Genomic DNA, 6,325 nt, shown 5'->3' with positions numbered 1-6,325 from the left:
AGAATCAGAAACAAACGCTCCCATCCAGAGCTCTGTTTGTCACAGTAAACCTAACAAGTCCAATACAGAGACTTGCAAGAAAGTTCATATATTGTGTTTGTGATTAGTCCTTCAGCGGGTAGCCAAGGATACAAGTTGAGATGGAACAATGTAAGGAGAAATAAAAACTTGCTTTGGTTTGTTACATCACCTGCCCAACAACAGCCATACCAAATACGGCCTTGGGTCTGTTTCTCATTTATGACTCTCTCACTCTCTTTTTTCTCCTCTTTGTGCTTTTTCCTTCTTCTCTCTGCAGAGGAAAGTAGGAGGCGTGGAAACATTGTGTGGCTTTTCTCCAGGATTCTCTGAGTTGTGTGTCCTGTCCCAGGCTGGAGTGAATGGCACTACTCCTCTGGAGAGCACACAGTTAGCTCAACGGACGAGGATCATCTCTGCCTGACTCATCCAGAACAGTTCACAGAAGGGAGATACCAGGAAAATAATGACCTAAGAGTTGTCTTTTTGCAGATATTTGAAATTCCATAGAAAGACTGCGGAATACAGCGCTCTGAATTCTGTATTCCAGAGGTAAGTAACTTAATTGTCCAAATACATCTTTGTAAAAGGAGCTTTTAAGTGCATAAGTGAGACTGTGCAAGATGATGTGGTTTTTAGGGTGTTTTGATGCATGCATTATAAAAATGTGCTAAAATCCATTTTACTCAAATCTGCCATACACCCTTTTTTACCCTATAAAAGCTTGGTTTGTTTGCATGGCTATTCCAATGCACGCAATATGTAGGCAGCTTTACTTCTTAATTATATAGTTTTAGTGTTAAGAATTTACTGGGTACAGCCAATTCCAAAGCTTTGGGAGAAAGAGGGAATGTTTCTTGCACCACAGGAAGAGGCATTGCAGAAGAGGCAGAAGTGCTCTGATAATACATGAGGAGGGGCTCTGTGCTAAGGGTGTGTTAAGAGTGAGAACTTCAGCTAGAAAGTTTTTGAGACAACTGATACGATATGTAATCAAGTGTGTGTGGTATGGTTGCACATAACCTAATTGATTAAATCCATATTTTAGTAAAAGGATGTTTTGCAGAATTATCACAATAACAGTCTGGTTGAGTTGTTATGCGGCTTTTTGTGTATAAAGATGATATCTAACATACCTGGATGAGGATAATACTGATTATGAGCTTGTTTAAACAGAAGCAAGAAGCAGAACAAGTCAGGAAGCTCGGTTGCACTTTTCTACCACTGTAAAGACAGGGTGATGTGAAACACTTTTTCCACTGTCCCTGCCAGATGGACAAAGAATGCTGGGAGAGTTAGAGCTCAGACATTAAACTTAAGTGAAGCAGAACCAGATGTGGACCCTTGAAAACACCAGAAAAATTAGATTAATTACAGTTATTTTCCATTGACATATATAGGAATACAAACATAATTGTCACACAGAACTGTAAGGTACTGATATGAACCATTTAGGAATAGATAAAGTATAAAGATTTACCTTTCATAGTACTGCCCCAGTGACAAGCTAAGGGTACAATTTTGTTTTTCCAGAAGTGTGGGCCTTGAATTTCCAATGTTGGGTCAGCTTTAAGAAAGACCAACAGGGAGAGTCTGTTATCCCCACTTAAACCACTAGAGGACAATGTTTAGACACATTGTAATACTCATTTGGTGCTTTGGTTTTTAGGACTGAGTTTAAGGGGGCAGGAATTGAATTTGGTTCAAACACATGTTTTTCATCTCATTACTGTTCCTTGGGCATTGAAACCTTGAAAACCTTTAATGAATGAGGCAGCAAAATCATGCTAGAAAATCCTGTAAGAGATTTCCATGATTTGAAAGTTCTAGGGCTGTAATCAAACAAAGAAAATCTTGGTCGACTGAAGTCCTGAAATTTTCGACTAAAAATCGACTAAAAATGACGTTAGGAAAAAAACCCGTTAAATTAATTAGCTGTGCACTGTGCGCAGTAGGCCTACCTACTTGGTAGCCTTGTTGTCTGCCTAAATTAATTATAAATAAACATAAAAACTTGTAGGCTATTTGCAGTATATTAAATCGTTTTTGACCTAATTATTTTGCACTGAAATGAGTCAGACACACGAGTCTGTCGGCTCTGACGAGATATATCCAGCTGCAGCCCCGCAGCACACCAGTTTCAGAACACCAGTTTCAGAACACCATCCACAGAACCGGAAGTGAGCAGCGCTATACACGTTGTTTTCATATGGATTTTAATCGGATCGATGTCTACAATATTTAACATCAATACTTTTAAAAAAAGTTACTTTTCTGTTCATATCCTTGAACAAGAGAAACATGTATTTAAGCCAGTGAGATGTGAACAGAAGCATGACGGAGAATATGTTGAGTTGTGTGTGATATTTCTGTCATGATGCATGTGGTGGTGAACGAATATTGAATCTGTTCACGTCTTTCACGTTTTATCATTAAAGCTTTTTTGCATTTGTCAAAAGATTTTATTTGTCTTAATATTAAATAATTATTCATTAATAAAAAGTATTCATTTCGTTTTTAGGGATGAAAACACTTTCATCTTTGAAGTATTTATGCAGAAATGCCATGATATGGGCTTAAGAGTCCCAAGTTTTTGTGTTTTAAGATCACTTTTTTGCATGTTTTTATTTTTTATTATGTGCCGTTTAAATTCGTTTTAAACCTATTATTTTAGAAATATTGTATATGTGTCCTATTTGTTTTCTTTCAGAGAAACATGTTTCACTTTTAGTATTAAATGGGTATTTTTATTTGACATTTGAAAAATAGAAATAATACGATTGAATATAGAGTCAAATGGGAAACACTTTATAACATGTTACAAATGTATTAGGCCTAATATATTTTTTAAATAATACAAAAAGGATTGTTGAAGTAACGATAAACTGCAGTGTTTGTGTCCATTAACATTAAATCTCATAGGCTATTTTCTGTCAGTATTATTTGTAACAACATGAATGTGAACAAAATAATACTAATATTTCTACTAATATATCTAGTCAAATGGGAAACACTTTACAACACGTTATACATTTATAAAATAAAAACTGTATAGTTTTAGCCTGTTTCCATGAAGTATAAACTACTGTCTTTGTATTAAAATGTTGATCATTGTTGGCTACATCATGACATGCATATTATATGAACAGAAAAGTGACTATTTAAAAGTATTGTTGTTATATATTGTAGACATCAATCCGATCATAATCCATGTGAAAACAGCTTATATTTAACAAAAGAAAATTACATATGGATAGCGCAACTATGACTGTTTAAGCCCCGCCCCTCACTTCCGGTTCTGTGGATGGGGTTCTGAAACTGGATACTATTGGCTCTGACAGCGTTGCATCACGTGCACCTGCGCAATATCATAGCCTATGACATAGCTGTCAACACTGAACATTGGAAATAAGGGAGATTTCCCGGAATCCATCATTTAAATACAAGCAGCAGCACAAATAAATACTATTGAGCAAAGATACTAATTAAATAAACTATGCTTTTCAGGTTTGTCTAACGTTAGTTTTCAGGTACAGAAATTGATCAAATGTAAAATAACATTGCATGTTTGACTGTATAAATTAAAGATTAATCCTATTAAGCTTACAAAAGCTATTCAATCAAGAGCAGTGAGTGATGTCCTTGTCTTTTGTTGTTTGACATTAAACAGACAGCAGTTAAGGCTACTGCCCCTTTAAGGCCTAATGCATGGATATGCGTTGTCTTTCTCGACTGTATAAAGTTTACTTTAGGCATATACAGACTATGTCTGCTAGAATACTCATCAAGATGGACATGTTGACATACTTTTTGTGTGAGTTTGTCCGTTCAAGAGCAAGACTTGAAAGAGAACTCAATATTTGCGCGCTTCTCATTCGCGTCTTCTGGCTCTACACCCGGGTGATGACGGCGAAAATGACTGATCATATTCGAACATACGGCAGCACTAGCATGCATTGAACAAAGTTTATAAAGGCTTTTACACGGCACCCCTGCTCTCGTCAGACGGCACCCCGGTTGGGAAACACTGGCCTAAGCTACTGTCTGTGTACTGCCACCTGCTGGACTGGTGCAAGTGCAAACCACTAGTTGCGTGTTCTGAATTAACACAATCAGAGCACAAAAATACGGGATATTTTACAGGAAAATACTAAAACGGGAAGACAGCGGGAAAAGAGCTAAAATACATGAGAAACCCGGAAAAAACGGGAGGGTTGACGGCTATGGCCTATGATTTTAGAAATAGTAGGCTACTATGTTGTCAACTAGTGATATCATCACAAAAACTTTTGAGGAATATGCAACATAATTTAGACAATTGTTTTTGTCATATGTAGGCTATTATAATAACTGACAGACACTATCATTTCAGCCGCTCGGTGCAGCTCGAACATATAGGAGCTCAGCCCAGCTCAGCTTCGCGGCTGAGACACGAATAGACTACTAACTTAAAGCTTTTACTCTTAAACACAAAAGGCACATCCACTTTAATAAAAAATGAATATGTATTAAACAAGCCAGATCAAGAGCAGAAACGAAATAAAGTGCATAACTGAAAAATAAAGCATAGGCTCAAAACTAATACAAACAGGCTCCAAATAAAAAATAAAATAACAAAGTGCCCAAATCCAATAAATAATACTAGAAATAAATTTGCAGTTTGCACAATAATAAAAGGGATGGGGCAATTCAAAACAGACGGGGCAACCTAACGCAGACAAGTTAGCTTACCGTTTTTAGGTGATATGACATGTTGGTGTCGAGCTGTGATATGCAAACTGTTGCTTGCAAAATTTGCATTCGACTTTTTTTCCCATTTTCTATAAAAAAAAAATGCTGCCACACTGCCGATGTCTTTGTTGACATGGTAGAAGAGGACTGACTAGGAAAACGCTCTCACAATTAAATAAATAATAGGCCTATAACGTACAGCAAATTAGCATACGTTACTTCAATCTGTCTCTCTTCGACAGTGGGTTGGGCTAATCCAAAATAAAACAATAAAAACAAGGGGGTGTTCTGAAGACAGACTGTTACCTGTGAAACAAGGGTGCTCTGAAAACACCCCCATTAGCAATTAGTGCTTTCCACCTGATGAATTGAACGCGGCCAAACTGTTGAAATGAACGCGGCCAAACTGATGAAATGAACGCGGCAAAACTGATGAATTGAACGCGGCCAAACTGTTGAAATGAACGCGGCTAAACTGTTGAAATGAATGCGGCAAAACTGATGAAATTAACGCGGCAAAACTGATGAAATGAACGCGGCCAAACTGATGAAATGAACGCGGCCAAACTGTTGAAATGAACGCGGCCAAACTGATGAAATGAACGCGGCAAAACTGATGAATTGAACGCGGCCAAACTGTTGAAATGAACGCGGCTAAACTGTTGAAATGAATGCGGCAAAACTGATGAAATGAACGCGGCAAAACTGATGAAATGAACGCGGCCAAACTGATGAAATGAACGCGGCCAAACTGTTGAAATGAACGCGGCCAAACTGATGAAATGAACGCGGCCAAACTGATGAACTGAACGCGGCCAAACTGTTGAAATGAACGCGGCCAAACTGATGAATTGAACGCGGCCAAACTGTTGAAATGAATGCGGCAAAAAAATCGACCAATCAGAATTTTGGTCCAGAACGTATCGACTAAAAATCGACTGGAAGATTACAGCCCTAGAAAGTTCTCTGAAATATGTTTGGAGTGTGCATTGGCTTTATTGTTGTTTTTGCCTCTGATCCCTAGTGTTTGTATTAATTAATTAAGTAATTAATTGTATTTTTATTTGTTTATTTCTTTCTTTGTACAGTGACACCAAGTTTTTTATACTGCTGTACTTGCAGTTATTACTTCTCAGACACACCAGTTAGCACATGCAGTTCACAATGTTATATAGTGTACATTTCCATGTAACGCCATTGTGTGCTGAAGTCTGAAAATATTTTTTATTATTCTGCATCCAGATGAACTAAATGCCAACTGAAAAAACTCACAAAGTAATCTTATGGACCTTATGAACCTATCTTATTTTAGGTTCTAGCTGTGATAGACATGATCAATCAGTTTTGTTCTGTTCTGTCAGCATTGATTTGGTAGAAATGTATGTTGCAATTGATGCTATTTATTTACATTTATTTTCTTAATTCATGTTCCTGATAGATAGATAGATAGATAGATAGATAGATAGATAGATAGATAGATAGATAGATAGATAGACAGACAGACAGACAGACAGACAGACAGACAGACAGACAGACAGATAGATAGATAGATAGATAGATAGATAGATAGATAGAT

At 37.1% G+C, this 6,325-nt stretch overlaps 1 protein-coding gene across 3 annotated transcripts in view; it reads left to right on the top strand.

Moving 5' to 3' along the window:
* Positions 1-349: 349 nt before the first annotated feature.
* The window catches only part of LOC307129486 (collagen alpha-3(VI) chain-like), a 113,111-nt gene continuing 107,135 nt past the window's right edge, over positions 350-6,325 (top strand). For 2 of the 3 annotated variants that reach the window (XM_079821940.1, XM_079821939.1), the window contains exon 1: positions 350-570. The gene's annotated coding sequence lies outside the window, so the exon portion shown is untranslated. The remainder of the gene's footprint in view (positions 571-6,325) is intronic. The other variant, XM_079821938.1, reaches the window with a different exon arrangement.

The sequence above is a fragment of the Gobio gobio genome, assembly GCF_949357685.1.
Source record: "Gobio gobio genome assembly, chromosome: 7".
NCBI lineage: Eukaryota > Metazoa > Chordata > Actinopteri > Cypriniformes > Gobionidae > Gobio > Gobio gobio.
The sequence above is the reverse complement of the archived record's forward strand: the minus strand, read 5'-3'. Positions and strand labels throughout refer to the sequence as shown.